Raw genomic sequence first — 20,921 nt, 5'->3', positions numbered from 1 at the left:
CCCCAAATCCTCCACGAGACGCGCAGAGACCGCCGCGCCCACGCCGTCGCCGTCGCCCACGCGTGCTCCCACGCCGTCGCCATCTTCGCCGCCGTCGCCGGCGCGCAGAGCCGACGCGCCGTCGCCGTCGCCCACGCCGTCGCCAGCCGCTCTCCCCTCCTCCGCGCGTCGGCAACCCGGCCAAGGTGAGCGCGCCCCTCTCCCCCTCCTCCTCCGGCAACTAGCTGCGCCGCCGCCGCTCTCCACGCTGCGCGCGCGCGCGCGAGACCACCTCGCCGACACCGCCGTCCGCCTCGCCGACGCCGCAGACGCCCGCTCCCGGCCACCGCCTTGCACACGCCCCGCTCCCGGCCGGCCCCTAACATGTTCGATGAAATGCCCAGCCGCCCCGCCGCACCTTGCTCGCCCGCCTCGTGCGCACATCGCCTCACGCCACCACCTCCTCGCTCGCGCGCTTCGCAAGGCCGAAGCCTGCAGCCGTCGCTCGCTCGTTGGCCCCATCCCCGCTGGCCCACGCGCCACCCTCCACCGGCCGAACTGCTACGCCCAACTCGCTGCAAGCCGCCCACGCCCACGCATCGTTTCCGCCGCCGCCAGCGCTCGCCCCAACCACGCCCAAACGCAGCGGCAGCAACCGCCCCCGCGCACGAGCCGCGCCGCGCCCACGCTCGCTCCGCCTTGCAAATCGCCCAAGACAAACTGTGGGCGTCTAGTAGCACAGCTAGCGTCGCGACCCTGGAGCTTGAAGAGTAGCATTGGCTACAAAGGTGATGCAAGGGACAACTGTGTCTCCGGTTTGAGTTTACTCAATTTAGCGATTGGTTTACTCAATTTTGTTTTGTATGCCAGAAAATCGCTTTATGTTTCCAGGCTGCTATATAGGAGCGTTGTTGTTCACACTTGTACGTGCATGAGTTTTCTAAATTCTTGAAATATGCACACAAAAATCAGGACGATTCTACGAACGGGGAAGTTATGATACCCGAGAAGCCTTTTCCTATATTCTTGTTTGTTTAACTCATCTCTGATTTCACCGCTATTTCCGCAATGTACACGATGTAAAATTAATTTAGCATAATGCATGTGAACGGCCAAATGTTGTGTTTGAGTTTCAGGATATAAACCACCATTTTATCTTATCTTCTCCACGCGATTGAAAAAACTCTCAAATTTTCAGGATATAAACCACCATTTTATCTTATCTTTGTCCTAAGTTTGACCGGATTTAAAGAAAAAAAAAGGTATGTCGTGGATGTTGGTATATATTTCTATCTCGGTCAAACTTACACTAGTTTGACTTAGGACAAACCTACGACTTGAATTATTTTTGGAACAAAGTGTGTTTCATCCAAGATGTGAACTACCAAAATTTCCATGTGCCAAGGTTATCCGTGAAACTAGAGAAACCTCACTGCTAGGGTCGAGAAAAAGAGAGAAGAGCGAGAGGAGGAGCACCGAGTGTTAGGGTTAGGGTCCGTAGCGGTGCCGAGTACGTGGCGGTGCCACCGCGACATAGAGAGAAGAGCGCGCCGAGTGTTAGGGTTAGGGTCGAGAAAAAGAGAAGAGCGCGCCGAGTGTTAGGGTTAGGATTATTGTTTTCTTCATTTGAATTGTTTTCTAATTGTTTTCTTAATTTTGCAGTGACATTGAGGTATGGAGGACGGCACCTTCGTCCGAGATGAGGAGGGGGAAGAAGCGGTGCAACAATTGATCTATGAGAGTGCCCGTGGTCCGGAATCCGACGATGGAGATGACAACGAATTCCAAGACTTTCTGAATGATTTCGGCGAGGGACTTGAGTCTGAACAAATTAGAAGAGACAACAAAGTGTCCATCACAAACTCCGGCGAGGTGTATATCTATGTATCAATTAGTCTATATGTTCATCCCTAGATGCATTCATTTATTTGTATTGCACTTATTAACGAATAATTTTTTCTTTTAGCCTTCTGGATCATCGACCAAGTCTGTTAGATCAAAACGAGGCCCGACGCGGGTGCTAAAGTGCGAGGGCAGGTTAGCCCTCACGGCATTCAAGGATAATGGTGAACCAGTGCAGCCCAAGGAGTTTTGCCGCAAATTTACAAGTCAATCCGGAGTTATTGTTAGGGACCATGTACCGATCAGCATTCAAGAGTGGCATAAGCCGAAGAACCCGGAGAGTGGTGCTAGTTATGTCAACGACACGATGAAAAAATTTCTTTGGGACACGCTCATGACAAAGTTCAGCCTACCGGAAGACATGACGGAAGGCCAGAAGAATAAAGTCAAGGAATGGACATGGAAGAAGATGGCCATACAATTCCAGACCTTCAAGAAAAATTTATGGGACAAATATAAGAATGAAGATCTAGTATTCGATGATAATCTAGTGAAGATAAAAGATCACTGGGCCGCATTTAAGGAGTATAAGAAATCGTCTACTTTTGTGTCCCGATCGAAGAAAAATACCGAAAATGCTGCAAAGAAGAAACTTCCGCATCATTTGGGGTCAGGTGGCTACAAGAGTGCCATTCCGAAGTGGACAGCGTTTGAGAATAAACTGATGGATCATGGAATCACTCCACAGACATGGGACTGGCCCGAACGGTCCAAGTTCTGGTTGTTCGCTCATGGGGCAGGGTTGGACCCAAAGACAGGGTTGATCGTTGCGAAGGGAAAATGGAAGGAAAAAATTGAGGCAATTGTACCGAAGCTTGTAGATGCAATTGAAAAGGTCAGAAAGGGAGAGTACATTCCCGATCGAGAGAATGACGAGCTGACACTCGCTCACGGGGAACCCTGAACATGTTGGACGGGTACGAGCTCGCCCAGGTCTCACCATGAAGGAAGCGTGGCCGGACAGCGCTGACACTTATAGAAGCCGTTCGCGAAAGAAGAAGAAGGACGCCGACATTGTAACGGAGTTGTTATCTAGGGTGGAGGCTCTTGAGAGAAATCAGAGGGCACCTGATCAGCCGCTGTTTCTACAGGATCCACAAGCCGATGCTGCCCCATCTCAGCGAAGAAGCAGTGTCGGTTCCTCGCATCTTGACGGATGTGGAGGAAGCTACCCCGTGGATTATGTCACGGAGAAGACAGATTGCGAGCTACATATGTTAATCAGGACCGCGTACGTTAAGGTGGCGGTCGGCTATGTGTACCCAAGTGAAGATGGAGCAATGCACCATCATATGCCCATTCCACCTGGTTGTGTTCGTGTCGGGGTGGATGAAGTTGTTTCGGGTTTTGAAAAAGTGGAGCTTGATATTCCTAGAGGTGAAGATGAGAGGACAACGGCCGATGTCAAGCACGGTTTCGCCCTATGGCCGAAGAAGTACGTCGTCCTTTTGCAAAGGCCACCGACTCCTACACATGAGCAGCAAATGCCATCGACTCCTCCTGGTGGCAGTCCTGGTGAGCAGCCAAGTCCACACCTACCTGAGAGGGACCCCAGCGTGAGTCCACCATCTCGAGATCCTCCGCGTAAGACAGCGTCCGTTAAGCGGAACGGTACGCCGCCTAGGAAGAAAGCTAGAAAGGAGAAACAACTGCCGCCTACTGAGAAATTACCTTGGAAAAAAACTCCAGAGGAAAACACGGAGGCCGTTCAGGCCGAGGTGAAGAAATTTTTTGCACCGAAAGTGCCAGAGATACCTTTCGAGCAGACACTCGATCGGGAGAAAGTTGTGCGTACCGTTGACAATCTATATGACCCTGTACCATCGCCGCCATCTGACTATGCGCGTTCTATTGAAAGGTCATATGACAAGATGATCGAGGCGACAAAACCCGTTCAATCGGGTATCAGGGAGATAAAAGGGATACACAGTGTCTACCAGCTCGGACAACAACCCGTTCAATCGGTCGCCCCTCTCAAGGTGTTTGACGGGAAGACCGTTCAAAATTCTCGACAAGACGCAACTGATTACGCCTTAGCTGAACGAGCATATCAGTTTGTTCAAGGGAAAGATTTGGTCGAGAATCTCAGGAAGGTACCAACATGTATGCGTAACTTGCATTCGTGGTACCTTAAGGCCTCAAAGGAAGGGATCCAGACTATCATGGTGCGAGTTAGGGAAGAGCACTACTTCCAGGAGTACTGTGTGAACGTTGACTTCGCCGAACTCTTTCAGTTATACAATCTCCGGGCCCTCGACAAATCAATCATCAGTTGCTATTGTCTGTAAGTGATTTATTTATTTAATTTGAGAAGTTGTTCATTGTCTGCAGATTATAATCTTTTGTGCACTATATTATGCAGATCGAAGATGCTCGAATGCAAAAGGGACGATATCACAGACATTGGGTTCATTGACCCGAACACAATGCATGTTAAAACCATAGAGAATCCCCTCTATAACAAGGATACACCGCAGACTTTGCTAAGGTTTTTGAAGCGACAACGTGACAAAAAGCTAATACTTTGGCCTTACAACTTCGAGTGAGTCTTACTGTCTTATAACACATTATATTTTGCTCACCGTATGTCAAAATTTTAACTAATGACTTATATATATGACACTACATATTGAAACGTGCGTAGGTTTCACTTTATTCTTCTCGTCATCAATTTGGAAATTGGAGAAGTTGAAGTCTTGGACTCACTAAGCAAAAAAAAGGATCTATACGTGTCTTTTTTTTAATGCTCAGAAGGTAATTTTAATTCTTATCGGTTTGTTTCGTTAATTTTGTCGAGCAGCGTATGACTCTTTTATGCATTTTCTTTTGTCGAGCAGCGTATGGCAAACTTTCATCAAGGAAGATACGTCCCGTGAATGGACACCGAAGCTGCGATGGCGTGCGAAAGTAAGTAGTACTACCTAGGTCCACACACCTTTTAATTATCATACTTGACTATTGTTTGATTGAATTATATTCTTGTAAAGAAATGCCCGCAACAACCTCCGGGGACCGATCTCTGTGGATTCTTCGTTTGCGAGTACATCCGCAGAATTGTCAACGAGAGAACGAATAATGAAAGAAATAAAGAGGTACAAAAACAATCTTCACAAATTTGTTTTGTTATCATAAGTTGTGCTGAGTTTCAGTAATAGTTGTTTCATGTATTCATTTGTATCTTATTCTTTTATAGTTGGCAAGAAAGCGGAACAAGCTCTCAATCGATGACCGCTTCATAGCAATAGGCGAGGAATTGGCGGGATTTTTCCTTCGGGACGTCATACCACAACTCGCAGAGCACCACTATGAATGAAGATCTACATGTTACATATATAGTTGACTCGAAGAGTACCACTATGCTACATGTAATAGACATATATAGAGTACGCCTCGGAGAGCACCACTATGCATGAAGATCGATCTTCATGCATAGTGCTACTTAATTTGCGATCTCATGCAATAACATGTGTGTTATATTATATGCACCAACTTGCTATGCATCATCTTGATCTTCATGTACTACCTAAACCCAAACGCGTTTCTGGTGCATCGACGCGATATGAAACAAACCGATAGCCCTAAACCTCTCCAAAACCCTAAAAAGCCAATTCTCTGCCGCGGCAGAGATTTGGGCAAATTCCACACGCGGGGGAACCTTTGGTACCGGTTCGTATTACCAACCGGTACCAAAGATCCTTAGCCCTGAGCTCTCCTGGTGGCCCACGTGGAGGCCCCTTTTATACCGGTTCGTAAGCAACCGGTACGAAAGGGGGGGGGGGGGCTTTAGTGCCGGAATTTTTATACCGGTTGCAAAACCGGTACGAATGCCCCTCTGGAACCGGTACGCATGGACGTTTTTCTACTAGTGACGTCTGCCCTACCTCCTCCCGCCCCTCTCTACCTCCACGAACGGGGACGGCCCAACCAGTTGCCAGCGGCGACCTCATCAATAGGGTATTTCCTAAACACTATCCCAATGGTCTGCACAGTCAATTCGTATCTCATTGTATTTTGTATTGCTGTTGGGGCATGTGGAGGAGCTTCTACGGATTGCAATCTGCTTGCGGTCCACTTGTGCCCACACTCATAGGTGAGAGACAGAATCGAGTGCACACATACTATTTTTCACAAGCGATTAGTGCAAACACACATATCTACTTTGTGATATTAAGTGCAATTATTTTAATTTCCTAGGGCCAGAAGCCGGCATCACTAACGATCGAGTGATCATTGCCACAATCTTCACAACATGCTTACTAGGTTGCATGAGGTGTCCCTGGATCTCTATTTTTGCCGCTGCCTATCTGTTCCATAATTTGGATTTTGTTTTTTCATCCCAAGAGAAAATCGTGCATTACAAATTTACAATGAATCGACTATAGCATTTTCTACTTTCTGTTATTTTAGAGATAGAACCATTGCTGCTACCACGATGGAGGCTGCAGAAATATGTATCAAGATTCTAAAATATAACTTATGCAATTCATTTATGATTTATCTCTTATGCAGGATCCTTCCTTATAAACTTCAGTTTCCTACATGAAATAGCCACATCTCAACTTTTATGTTCTCCCAATACATTTCATTTTATTCCCTTTCAAAATGTATCATGGATAGACACACGATGTTACATGCAACCATGTGTATGTTTCTAATATACAACTGCTCATTTCATTGCAGATGCACCACCATGTAGTGTCTTGTCTTAGCATGCATGTGGATGAGCTCAGCCAAGCAGCTCTTGATGTGTCACTGTAAGTAATGCTCTCAGTACCTCACAATAGAAAGTTTTCATCTCTTTACTTTTTTTTGCACTGGTATGAACTTGCCCTTCACTTACAAAACAAACCAATACAGGCAAGCAAAATAAAATTCCTAATTTCATTGACGCGAAGAAAATAATTTACCTTGTGTAATATGACCTTTTTTCCATATTTTTACTAACCATTGGTGTTTTCCCCCATTTTCTCTAAAAACATTGTCTCCGCGGATAATTATATCTTACAATTGTTGGGTCGTAACTGGGCCAAATTACCATGAAGCTATATCTTATTTTGTTGATGAACATGATTTGGATTAGTCAATAGCATGATAACTGTAGTTGCCTAGAATCTAGAGCCACTACTACGCATTTGATAATTCGATAGTATGGCCCCGATGAGTTGGATCGGACCCTCTAGGTATTTTTTATTAGTAGTGGTGATAAAGCAAATTGACTAATATGGCGATAGATTGAATATTTTGGCAAACAACTTGAAACTGGCGGGTCTAACTGTAATCGGGGTTCCTTCTGGTTATTCTATAGAATTTGTGTTGCACCCAACGTGAGTACGACATGGGTGAGCATCAGGTAATTGAGCCTAACAATTTCTCAAGCAAGGATTTCAGACTATATTATTACCCCTACACTATCAGCGGAGTCCCTTTGAGATCAAAACCTAGGCTACAAGTGATAAATCGTGAGTTGGATATATGTGTAATTCGTATTTTTATCCTTGCTTGTTGATCTCATGAAGATATATGTTACTGAATCCAAGATTGGGGCATGAGTTCAGGGGAATGTATATCACGCTGAACTGAATGATAAAGCTTTATTGGCATGAGTATTGTCAGGCATTATTTCTCGATTTAGACGATGGCAGGTGGAGAGTATTGATAGACATTATTCCGTATCCAATTCTTGCAGGTTCAGAGGACTTGAACAAAGCATATATACGGGAAGAAATGTACAGGAGGAGCTTGACAGTTATAGCAAAGCAAGTTTAATTGACTGCAAAAGTGTTACCATCATCTCTAAATTCTTTTATTTCAGTGACTAGCAGTTTCTTCGTAAAAAACAATGTTAGACTTTTGATTTGTATCCTCATCCTAGGCTTATAGCCTAGATCTTGAAAGGTGATGTGAAATCTCATCCGCAAGAGAAATATACATATCATGCCCATAAAGGTGGTTCTTTGAAGATCCTGCATATCAACATAGATTATGGTAGCTACTATTTCTACGTGTTGCTTTTACTTCTGATCTAGGCTTCCTAAGTATAAATATCTTAGAAACATAATTTTGATGTCAAACCCAACACTGTACTGTGTACACTCAGTCTAATCATTGGTCTGATTCATTTTATAGTATACGCCCTATTCTTGGCAACGATCAATGTTTAGTGCAAATATCCAATAGTGGTACACATCCCGAGTCAGCAATTAGTTAATTGCTTTCTGCTACCTTCATGTGCTAAGCTGATTAGAATCGTCCCATGTTGATATATGCTAAAACCAAACATCACTAGAATAGAGTTTTAGCATCACATTAGCGACTCATTTTGTCTGGAGATAATGGTGTGTGGTATTATCATACTAGCTAAGAAGTCATTTCTATCTTATTACCTCCATGTCAAATTTGAACAAAATAAACCATGTATATTCGTAAAAATATGACCGTGTTACCTCGAGCTCTTTTATGGTACCCGGCAATGAATATGGGCCCTTCAATTGCTGGATTCAACCGTGCAGATCGTTCTATACTGCTAGAGTTGGAATGCCTGGCTCACGAGCAGTATACGGGCGTACTGCTGATTCAGAAACCACCAGTGTAAAGTCAAGAGGGCATTTTAGGTAAATCCGAATTTGTAACCAGCCGGCCCTCTTAGTTTTCCCACCCAAAAGTAAATCCCGTTCGATCTAGGTTTCTTGCTGCCGCCGACGCGGCCTCCGAAGGTCCTCTTCTTCATCCGGCTTGAGCAGAAACGACAGTGATCTGAATCATCCCCCGGCTGAGGCTCTCATGATTGAAGGCGACCGAGGCAGAGGCGGTGGAGCTGGTGGTAGCTGCCAAGAGGAGCCATGATCTGAATCACTAACAATGCTTGAACAGTCCTTCTAAACTGAACAACTAGACCAATACTCAATTTAACAATGATATTAACATGACAAACGTAGTTACATCACAGTTCAATCATCCTGTACGGCTGTACATTCAGTTCCTAGTGCTTCTACCAGCATCTAGGCAAAACGAAAAATTAAATCTATTCACAGGGTTTGCCATGGGTGGAACTCACAATGGATCTGCATAGAGATTCAGTCACCATGTACATTCAGTTCAGTTCTGGTACCAGCATCTAGGCAACACGAAGAAAATAAAAATGTTCACAGGGGCTACCGGTGAAACTCGCAACGGAATCTCCATAGGGATTTGCTGCGGGTGTAATTCGCAATGAGATGGTACAAGCAAATTCCGTCTCGGAGTATTATTTATTTTCGATGAGGTCACAATGGATGAGGACGAGGAAACGCTGCGGCGAGGTCGACGAGCGGGTGACTCCTAGGTCTTGACGGCAGGAGCATTCCGAGGAGCAGGAACAGAGATGTGGGGACAGAGGTCGGCGAGGGCAGGGCCGTCGGTATGTCGGTGATGACCAGGACGACAGAGCGATCGTGTGAGGAAGCAGGCAGGCGACGACCTCGGTAGTAAATGGGCTGAGATATTGGCCCAGCAGAAATTTTCTTATACTGCTCCCTGCAGTATAGGGTACCATAAAAACCCTCGTTACCTCAGATGGATGACGATGAGCCGTACAACCAAAACTCAAAGCTTGGTTGTACACACTTCAAGTATTACCATAGTTACATGACAGTGCAGATAAGATAATTACTATTTATTATCAAAGGCTAGATGGATATAAATATAACCTGGTTGAAGTGTTCATATGGGTTACAAACAAAAGTACAATTCCGGTGCTAGGTGCAGGGATCAGGCTGGCTGAATGAGGCAATGAACACCTTCTCCCTATTACCATGACAAACACTGCTAGATCACCGCACCTCCACTGCTCCTCCCGCAAGCACCTCCATCGCGTTGGCTTTGGTCAAGGTATTTGTCTGATGCGTCACCGCAAGAGCTATTCATCATGCTTGGTCAAGGAATGTGTGTTATGCTGTCATAGCTCCATGAATTCACTATATTTTTGTATAGGCGTGTTCTGATCATTACTAAATTTGGCAGCTTCGTGTTATTGTTCCTATTATCCAGAATTGTCTTGTCTATTAAGAAAGTATCAAATGAATGTACATCCTACGGATTCTTTGTCCTATATTGGGGGTGATAAGGTAAGAAGTTTCAACATTCACGCTGCATTCGTTACAATACCGTTGAATCATATTTTTCAAATTTAATCTTCATACCAACTGCATTTACACAGTAAATATATATGGTCGAATTCATTGTCTGGAAACTTCTGATATACATGAAAGAAATGTGGTTTCCCGTTTTGGCATTTTATTTTTGAAAAAAGTATGTCGCTGTTTGATTGCTTTTCTAGACTTCTCTTTGTGCGATAAGCACCACAGCAGGAATGTAACTTTGGCAAATGGCGTATGATGGTCTTGCTGGTATTAGGTTAGCTACCACCAAAACTGAGGACATGTCTATATTAAAGTGAAATATATATCTTTCATGTCCTTCCTGAATTTATCTTCAATTGCGAATACTTGCTTCCTTTTGTAACTGCACCTTAAGATCCTCATTTGAGTTTCCTGGTGTATTAGAAATAGTTTAGAGCTCAAGAAGTCATGTGTATTTGATATTGGCAACAGTTATTGATTTATGTTAAAGGTATGGTGCTTAAAGATGTGATTTTAATTTGAGGTAGAGAAAGGAATATGTATAAATTTTCGGATGAGAATAGTAGTGACTAAGTTCGAGCCTGATGTCGGAGTAAAGACATGCGAAGTTGCGACCATATATCCATATGTAAGAGAATTTGGTTCATATTATTTATGGAAGTGATGCTAGGAACCAACTAAGCAAGTAGTTCCACATGTTGCAATTTCCAGGCCCGTTTTAATTTAATTTAGCATATGCGACGCTACGGTATTTCCTTAGTCCTTACTGTGGCTTGAGTTGCAGATAGATTGGTATTAACGTGACGGTGCTAGATCATCTGGCAGGTAGCTCACATGTTGAATATTTTAATTTAATATTTATGTTAATGTTACATTTTGGAAGTAGCAAATTTTGCTCTTTGCCCTAAATCTATTAGTAGAGTATTAATTGTTAATATTCCCAATTATTCGTTCTAGATAGCACACATTAAGGTTCATGGTTTAGATCGGCTCAAATAAGATTTGGTATGGTTACAAACTTGAAAATGCGTAGCATTTGCTTTTTTCAAAATGTATAAGTGTTCCAGTTTCTATAATACGTACGTCACTACAAGGCAAAGTATAACAGCTAAAATTTCGATTTTTGCATCAATGATTTTGTAGTTTGTAAATGTTTACTATGGAAATTTGTGTTGAGAGATGTGCGTTGCATGTGCACCCTTACTATGGGTTAGTAACGACCTCGTCAGCATAGTCGTGAAAGCAGTAAAACATGTAGACGTGAAAATGCTCATGAACGCGTGGAACTCACGATACAGCTACTGCAATGCAAGCACAACTTATATCCACTGAAGAACCATCAAGAAAAGTGGATTACATATGTAACTTACAATCTTCCTTTTACAGTTTTACGTCTTGGGTGAAGCCAAGAGTATAGATATACCAAAATCTACAATTTCAGGCATCATGTTTCTACCCAACAATATGTTGTCTGGTTTCAAGTCCACATGATAAAATATATATCTCAACCTCCCATTATGAAGATGATTTAAACCCTCACAAATTTCCTTAATTATTTTGTTTTGTTTTTTTTTTTTGAGAAACACAGTACAAACGCAGACGCTCACATACACGCGCATACACTCACCCCTATGAACGCACACACGCACACCCTACCCCTATGAGCATCTTCGGAAGACTGAGCCGGCGGATTGGATCTTGAAATTGACGAAGTCACCACAGGCGCCTCGCTGTCGACGGAAACGTCGCCTCCCACTGAATGAATATTCCGCCTTTATGAGACACACAGATGTCAAATCTGGGGTTTGAACTCTGGTGGGCTGGGGATACAACCATCCTCCTAACCACCCAACCTCAGGTTGGTTCTCTTCCTTAATTATTTTGTATCGTGTGTGCCAATCAAAACCACTTGATTCATCTGCAAAAGGATTAATTATTTTGTCAGAAACACATATTACCTGGCCATAAATGTAATGAACTGATTATATATTCTGCCATACCAGAAATATACTTGTAAAGACTCTTCCCTCCATATACTCGAAGCAGAACGCTCTATTATTTCTTGCGAAACTAATTCTCGTGTACATGTTTGTTGCATCGAGCATATCCATTATGTGTTGCGTATATGGTCTTCTCGCTCGGTGTCCTGAGTATACTGCATGTTGGCGTGCTTACGGCTGGCCTGATAGTTCTCCTTGTAAATCTCGACATTCATGCACAAAACATTCCTCTGAAACCAGTTCAGCTTCTTCACCTCCTTCTGGATGAAAGGAGAAGAAGTGTGATGTCCATGTGTGGTGCTCAACTGCTTGGAGAAGATCCAGTCATCCACTTCGTAGTACGGTCATCGTCCTTCTTGATACCTTCTTGATAACAAGTGTGGCATAGAATTGCTGAATGAGAGGAAAATTGTAGTCCCATTTGACCCTCATTAGGTTGTGCAGCCACATCCCTTCTGTCACCCAAACATCATCCTCAAAGTGACTCTTCAATAGGTTGCATGGGTATCACTTTATCCTTCGGTTCATAGATATCCTTGAAGATGAATAACTGCTCCATGCACCAAAACCGGTTATTATACCACACAAAATTTTAGTTGTAACAACTTACTAGCCATGATTATCTCCAACAACATTATCCATAAGGTGACACAGGTATCAACTTCCTAACATATCCCAACAAGATATCAAGATAAACACACAACCCTAAGTAAGCACGCCGATTTGCAAGGTCAGTGAAACAAGAAACATCGGCGATAGGTAAAGGCAATATGGATTATTAGCGAAAAAACGTCAAATAGGACAGATGACTCGAAAAAAATCGTGACACAAAGCTAGAATATAAGAGAAAACTGTAGAATATGTGAAATATGTGAAGAGGGGGAATGCTCGCCTGTGAAAAACTGTAGAAGAACTGCCTGAGAACTTGTCGTATCTCACATCACCACTTCGTTCCATCCGAGAAGAAGCAAATGCTGGAACACACAACATATGTAAATGTTATTTCTACAACAAAAGAATCAGCATGATCAAGATATAACTTGCATGGCAAGTGATGCACAAGTTGGTACATAACATCATCAACATCAACATCAAAGCCTTTTGCCAAGCAAGTTAGGGTAGGCTAGATATGAAACCCATCATAGAAAAAAGAGACCAAAACGAGGAGAAAGAAATAAAGAAAAAAAAACGAGTGTCCTATGGGACACTTAAAGAAGAAAAAAATGTGATGCACAAGTTGGTCCATGCTTAGCAAAATGTAGTGGGACACTTAAATTAACAAGACATGAAGAATTGCACACACATAACATTTAATTTTCATTGCATTTATCATTTTGCAAAGACAGAAGTTGTCTATGATGCATGAAAATTTAATATTTGGATTCATCTTAATTTTCTGACAAATTTTGGTATAAAATTTATCGCGATGGAAGATACAGTTTAAAAGATAGGGTTTGTCATTTATTAATTAATAAACATTTATTGTTAATATGTCAAAATTAATTTTTTAAAAACAAAACAAAGAGCACTTTGAAAATTAACAAAGAAAAAGAAAAGAAAATGGTTGGTTTTAAAGCTATAATGATTATCTGTGAAAAATTATCGAAGAACTGCCGCCTAAGAACTTGTCGTATCTCAATCACTACTTCGTCCTATCCGTGAAGAAGCAAAAGCTGAAACATACCACGAATGTAAATCTTATTTCTACAGCAAAAAAATCGGCATGATCAAGATATTATATACATATGATCCGCAAGAGGATCCATGCTTAGCAAAATTAAATGAGAATTAAATTAACAAGGCATGAAGAATTGCCCCAACACAACATTCAATTTTCATTGGGTTACTATTTGGCCGAGAAAAAGTGGTCTAAGATGCATGGAAGTTTAATGTTTAGAGTCATCTCGATTTTCCAATAAATTCTTGTATGGAGATACAATTTAAATGATAGAGTTTGTCCATTTATTACTTAATAACCATTTTATTAATTGGTCAAAATTTATTTATTTGTTAAAAAACAAAGAATTGGCCCCACCATAACATTTAATTTTCCTTGTGTTTATCATTTGGCTGAGACATAGGTGGTCTATGATGCATGAAAATTTAATACTTAGCTTCATTTCACTTTTCGGATAAATTTTTGTATGGAGATACAATTTAAAATAGATTTTGTCCATATATTAATTAACAAACCATTATTTAATTGGTAAAAATGTATTTATTTGTTAGAAACAAAACAGAGAAGACTTTAAAACTAACAAAGAAAAGCAGTGTGTTGATTTTAAATAAAAAAAAGATTCAATACCATGGTGTTCATGGCGTCAATTAAGGGGTGGAACAGACGGGTGATACAAAAAATTATCATTCAAAGATATTTTTAAATAATACAAAAAAGTTATTAGTTTTCACGAATAGTACAGGTTTTGAAATAATTTTAAATCTATGACTCAGATCGGCGAAACAACAGCCGATCGGTTATAGGACTGCCAATTAGGCCTTCGGCCGAACTGGCGCCTAAATTTCTGGCAGTGGACAGGGCTCATCAATGATAGTGCAGCTGCACCCGATTGGCCACCCACCGAACGATGATTGGTTAGAGCATCTCCAACAGAGGCTGTAAACTGGGCGCGCGCTAAAAAAACTGCCAATATACAGCGCCAAATGCGTTTTTACGCCCACCAGCAGACGCTGCAAAGTAGGCCGCGCTGTAAATATTTTAGTGCGCGCTGTAGTTTGCTCTATCCAAAGCTGTATATTTGGTGCGTCAACTGGTGCGCGCTGTAAGTTGGCTTCTCCACCGCGGGAAGAAAACTGACGCTGAAATCCAAACCGATGCCACGCCCCGCTCGAGCTCCCCCTCGCCTGATGCGCCATGGCTGCCCCGTCGACCTGCCCCATCTCCCGCCGCGCCATGGCCGACGCGCTCAACCTCCCCCATCTCCCACCGCCAGGGCCGCCGCAGCCAACCTCCCCATCTCCCGCCGCCAGGGCCGCCGCGCCCAACCTCCCCCATCTCCCGCCGCCATGGCCGACGCGCCCAACCTCCCCCATCTCCCGCCGCCAGGGCTGCTGCGCCCGACCTCCCCCATTTCCCGCGTCGCCGGGGGCCGTCATCCCCCCCTGACGCAGTCACCTGACGACGCCGCCGGCTGGTGGTTGTAGAGGCGAATCTGCGACGAAGAGTCTGGCGGCGCAGCGGCGGAGCGGCGACGAGCAGTCATCTTGCTGCGTGCGGACTGCGGACAGGCGACGACGACGCCGCTTCCGTTGAAAGCCACCAGCGCCGCCACTAGAGCCATCGGCCTCCAGATCTCAAGGTATCTATCTCCCGCAAGAATTCGAGACGAACGCCGCGCTCTCCCAGGCGGCCAATCCCCCCTTGCTTCGTCCCACTCCCTTCCATTACGCTCTGAACTCTGTGTGATTTCGCATCTCCTCGACCTGTTATCAGATTGTTTTTTTTAGCTATATGGATAATTCACAGTAATTTAGTTGATTTTTTCAGATTTATTTGTGGGTGTTTGATCTTGTTTGTTGTATGTACGTTGAAAAAACTTGTTTGTGGAGCTCTATTTTACAGCCTCTGGTGAAGGGCTGTTTTTGGCTTTTCTGGTTGCGCTGTAAAATAGAGCCTCTGGCGAAGCTCGCGCCAGCGTCGCGCGCTATATCCGAATCGAGCGCGCTGCAAACGTCTTTTACAGCGCCAAATTTTAGAGCCTCTGTTGGAGATGCTCTTAGTGTGTCACCATCTAGCTGCATGATCACTGCACACACGTAGTTAAACCGGTTTCTAACTAAATCCTCGCGCCAATGTTTCCCGCCACTCTAAAAAGCATGGTGACAAGATGAAGAAGCATCCACACTGCACTAGATTTATGCACGAGTACCGATGTATCTGAGTAGCGATGTATCTAAGTTTGCGTTTTACTAAAGCAATGTATCTTAATCAGGTTTTGTGTTGTGTTGTATCTTTATTTCAGTTGTAGTATTTCAGTTGTAGTGTACATGTGTATCTTATTTTCAATGTATTGTATCTTAATTAAATGTCATACTAAAGACCTTTTATAACCCACCATAATTTTCTCGCCAATTTTCTCCCGCCCATTTCTTCCTACAAATTTTCTCACGCCCATTTCTTCCCGCCAGCATCTTCATGCCGAGCAGTAAAAGCAAGAGAGCTGCCTCCTCGAAGGGCATCCAAGAAGACTAGCCCTTGGCAGGGTAAGCTTGCAAGCATTGCACATAGCTCGGTACGTACCCGTTAATATCACAGAACCCCAACCCCTCGGTGTGATGTCCTCAACGCTTGATGCATCTCTGGTATCCTGTGAAATGGGGATGTAGTGTCTATTGATAGTGGTCTCATGGTTCTCCATGAACATCACCTTCCCAAGAAGCAACAGTTTATAAGACTCGAGGCTACGAGTGATCTGTGCCTCAGTCATCGGTCGTGTGAATTGTTCTATCTACCTTGATGAAACAAAAAGATGTCACTGAAACGATACAATGAAAGGATGCATACTCGGACCATAGAATATATATATGACACTAGGGCGCGAGGATGGACTTCTTCTCGGTCGACTTCTCCTCAGGGTTCGGCCGGTCGCTACATCCCTCCAAGTCGTCGTCGTCCTCCTCAGCCATCGCATGCGCCGTTGCCTCTTGCTCAGCGTCGGCCATAAATTGTGTGCCAAGCTCAACAAACTCCTCCATGTAAGCCTCGTCAAGCTCGTGCTCAAGCGGGGGTGACGCAGGTTCGGCCGATGGGGCTGGAGGTGGAGGCGGAGATGGAGGTGATGGTCTGTCACAACTGTTGGGTCCCAGCGTGGAGTAGGTCATGGCGTGACGGCGCGGCATTTACGTGTAGAGGGAGGGTCCCGTGCTACGAGAGCACTTGTGGTAAAAATGGGAAGGAGGATGGGTCTATTAGGCGGTGGCGACGCGGGAAGCAACGAAGAAATGCCGGGAAGAGGAGGAAGGGTTGGAAGAGGAGCGACGCTGCATTAACGCCGGCGATAAGTGGAGAAGGCGCAACGACGATGAGATGTCTCGCCTGCCTCCACCTCGGAAACCATCGCCACCATTTAACTCAATTTTTTTAAGAATAGATGGAGAGGTTTCTATAGAAACCTTTAATAGAATTTTAGTAACGCCACGATGACGGAGAAAATAAAAAGAACAAGCAAATTTTATAAGGTATTTTCCTGGCTGTTACATATAACCACTATCTAACTACAAGGACAAAGTAACTTGTCTCAATTTGTACCTAAGACACTAACGAGCAAGTGCAATTGAAGACATGTTGCTGTAGTAATATGGTACATTTATACTATTAGTCATCCAATCGCAATAGATGATAACTTCCTAGATCCATTACTGTAACACATCACTATTCGTAGGTATTTAGAAAATTAAATGTGACCATGACACTAGAGGAAAGATGTCTGATTCATTTCAAGCTAAATTCTATATCTAAGTGAATGCGGATATTTTAGAAATTCGTATAACACAATAAATTTGAAAATGTACTTTTATATTAGAACGAACTCCTCTTACATCGTGAACATCTTGATACTCATCTCTCATGTTAGTATTTCCATGATTATGACACAAAGACCATATATGTCAGAGATGAATGAGATATGTCCACGCACATAGAATTCCGATGCCAACTATCCCATGCATGAATAATTATAAAATACAGTCGATCGATGAGAAAAGCTCTGTTAGGTTCTTATCTTAGATTCCGTCTCTCTAAACAAAATGGAGTCTAGTTCTTCACACAGTAGAAAATAGGAATCGTCTATACGGGGTCTATACTTTTTCTAGGCCCAATAATCCATTTGATTCTTGAATAATACAAAGCCCAATAAAATAATCAAAGCTTTTATGAATGAATAATAAGATCAAAAAAGAAAATAAGTAAGGAGCAGTAGTAGTAGGAAGAATTAAGTGACTTCGTTCATTTACGTTGAGATAGACGAGTAACTACCTTTTTCTATTTTCATTTCTACGGTTGGACAGCCGCCGCCACGATGAGCTCTTGTTGTTCTTCCAGCAGTGCCATCTTACTGTTTTCAAGAATGTGGATTGCATTCCTCAGATGAAGTATATGATTGTGTATATCACCTGGATCGACGGAAGCCAGAACAGGCGTCGAGATGACACCCAGGATTTGTTCTAGTTCGAGCCTATTGTTTTCTATATTGAGAATTTCCTGAGGAATGAAGGAAAGTCTTGCAGCGATGAGAAAAGCGATTGACAATCATTCATACATAATACAAGAAGAGTTTTCCGGATTCACATGAAACCTGCATCATTTCAATATGGTATTAAGTAATTATCCAGGTGAGTTTTTCATACCTCGAGAGACTAAAATCCGCAATTTTCTAGCAATATATTTGTAGGTTTCAGATCCAATTGAACAATGTGAAGATAATATAAACCGTCACAAATTCCGTTCATGATTTGATACCGTCTTCTCCATTCATGTCTATGAGATGCATCTAGAAAATGGGAGAGAATAAAGTTGGTTTAGTAGAGATACTTCAAGTCCTGAGTCATATGAACACTAAATAAATGGATGCTTGAACCAAATGCGTGCCACATTATACTACTGGTGATTTGCTTACCAGGACACGCATTAAGTAGATTTCCAAAGAAGAGTAACCTTTGCGGTGCATCTGTGAAGACAAGCTCGCCCCCACAGTCTACCATTTCCGCTTGTGTGTCAGAGCAATATCCCTTCACTGGATTTCTTTTCATCAAACAATCGGTCGCAGCAACTGCACCACCGTCAAGCATTCCCTATATAACCAGGGCATGCTTTGGCAGCGTCAACTTACAGTTTCAGATATGTTGTGATTAAGACAAAGGGAAGCTGAGAGTTGTCATATTCATACCTTATAAACTACCCCAGAACCATGACTAGGAAAGTGTGTAGCTCCTTTGTATAATTGAATATATCCTCAAAAATCCCTATGTAGCTAGCTCCTTTGAATCAGAGATATTGCTGTAGAAAAACACGGGGTTCAATCAAAACTTCACAAAAGCATGTGCAAGAAGTTGAGTTCTCAGAATTTCCATGGGATCTATATTACGGATGGATACATGGATGAAAGGTCCAAGTTAACTCCAAAGAAGAATCTAAACAAGATCAAGTAGGAGGTCCTGGAACTAAAGCTAGCAACCATGCAGGAGAGGCACACAAAATCTTTATGTAGTTGAGAAGATATTTTCGTGGGAAAAAAGTTCATGGTAATTACCTGAAGAAGGAGAAACCCTGCTCAGCCCAGTCCCGTGGAGATGGCGAAGCTCGGCTCATATGCTGCCCAGTCCTTTGGAGAAGGCCGAAGAGGACTTATATCTCAGGACATGGTGAGATCTAGATCTGGATTGAGAACCCAAATGTAATAAAGCAGTGTCAGGCCACCGCAGTGTCAGTAAGGCAGCTATCGTTTGGCCCGGCTATCAGTATCTTGTACCTACTGCCGTATATGCCAACTATGCACATTTTCATTTAATTAATGTAACAGCAGCGCAGTTATAGCAAGTACAATAAGTACTAATCAGCTGGCTATAAGAATTAAAATAGTATATTATTACTTAGTTGGAGGAGAGAGATGATGAGAGAGAAAAAGAGTAGGCTCTTGTGCAAGAGCCAGCTCTAGCACGTGCTCCTATGCACTTTGTGAGAATGGAAGGTGGGTCATACATTGATAAAGTACTATATTTTTATAGCTCATTATTATATATGTTGGCTCTAAATTGGCTATAGATGACATAACACTTGGTTTATAGTCAGCTGCTGCATACACTATTGGAATTGCTCTTAGGACATGTCCCTGCACTAAGCGTTTCCTAAAGCGTCTTCAAAAAAATTTAGGATACGTCAGACATATTTTCAGTCCAGTTGCGCGCTTCAAAGACTTCTTTCGCTCGGCGTGGCCCATTACGGTGTTCGACGTCTCGAGCCCGTCCCCGCTCCACAGGGGACACCCGGGCAAGCTGGACAGAGCGAGAAGCGAGATGGGGAGTCTAAGGGGTGATGAGATGGGCCGCCTGGTGCTGCTCTAGTGGGATATTGTTTTTTTAGACCAAAGTCCTTATATGTTCCCTTGGGATGTTGGGCTAGATCGGTGCTACAGCCCGGGTAGCACCAGACTCAGCTTCGCCCCTAAACCCGCACACCAACTCATGGCTACTAAGTCAGTGTTTGGTTTAAAAAAATAGATCAAATGCTTGAAATGAGTCTAGCTTTGAATTAACGAAGCCAACAACTAGCTAGGAATTACAATAATGATTACAACACACACTAGGGCAAAGCGCACACCGAAACCCGCAAGATAAGACAACACAAAAACGTCAAACCGAAGCGCCAACATAGACCAAGATGAGGAACCTTGTCTTCTGTTGCACCGGAAAGAGCACGACCATATCCACAATAACAAACCTCCACCGCTCCAAGACTTAGCCCAAGGGGGAACTCGACGACGGGCCGAGAACCTAGCAGAACACGGTGAACCAAAGGAGAGGGGTCTCGCAACGATGCCTCCAAAAAGGTGGATGGCGCAGAACGCATCATCATCGTCGGCAGGGACCGAAGTCCTACAAAGTTTTCATCTAGACCTGAAAACCACCACCCCTGAAGCTCAAACTAGGTGCAGCCCAAAATACACCATCATCGCTAGCCGCCGCCTCTACAGTGCCCACCGCCGTTCGGTAGTGAGATGTGGGAGAGGTTGTTGGAGCAATATGTATAGTATGATGCTGGACACAGATATGCGAGATAAATAATATAGAAACAAACGGCTCAGTGGTGATGGGTTATACCAGTCAGTGAGTTTTAGCGCCTGACCATTCAACGCAAGGTGCTTGACCAGGAACTCAATGTAAGGGTCGTGTATAATGCACACACGCTTTT

At 43.4% G+C, this 20,921-nt stretch overlaps 2 long non-coding RNA genes across 6 annotated transcripts in view; one reads left to right on the top strand and one right to left on the bottom strand.

The window, feature by feature from the left end:
- LOC127298990 (uncharacterized) overlaps window positions 1-19,469 on the bottom strand; it is a 211,258-nt gene extending 191,789 nt beyond the window's left edge. The window contains exons 1-8 of one of the 5 annotated variants that reach the window (XR_011744556.1): window positions 19,264-19,469; window positions 18,901-19,010; window positions 18,631-18,805; window positions 17,991-18,504; window positions 16,257-16,464; window positions 12,891-12,972; window positions 11,999-12,548; window positions 11,566-11,916 (exon numbers count right to left, since the gene is read on the bottom strand). This is a non-coding gene — a long non-coding RNA (uncharacterized lncRNA). Of the gene's footprint in view, window positions 1-11,565; window positions 11,917-11,998; window positions 12,549-12,890; window positions 12,973-16,256; window positions 16,465-17,990; window positions 18,505-18,630; window positions 18,824-18,900; window positions 19,011-19,263 lie in introns of those variants that run through there. The other 4 variants (XR_011744555.1, XR_011744557.1, XR_011744554.1 and 1 more) reach the window with 4 other exon arrangements.
- LOC139831210 (uncharacterized) lies at window positions 3,952-5,229 on the top strand. Its single transcript, XR_011745883.1, has 4 exons — window positions 3,952-4,165; window positions 4,244-4,788; window positions 4,869-4,973; window positions 5,075-5,229. It is a non-coding gene; the product is annotated as an uncharacterized lncRNA (long non-coding RNA).
- Window positions 19,470-20,921: the final 1,452 nt, after the last annotated feature.

Source organism: Lolium perenne, chromosome 5 (genome assembly GCF_019359855.2).
Source record: "Lolium perenne isolate Kyuss_39 chromosome 5, Kyuss_2.0, whole genome shotgun sequence".
In the NCBI taxonomy this organism is placed as follows: domain Eukaryota; kingdom Viridiplantae; phylum Streptophyta; class Magnoliopsida; order Poales; family Poaceae; genus Lolium; species Lolium perenne.
Note: the sequence above shows the minus strand (reverse complement) of the source record. Positions and strands in the feature narration are given on the sequence as shown.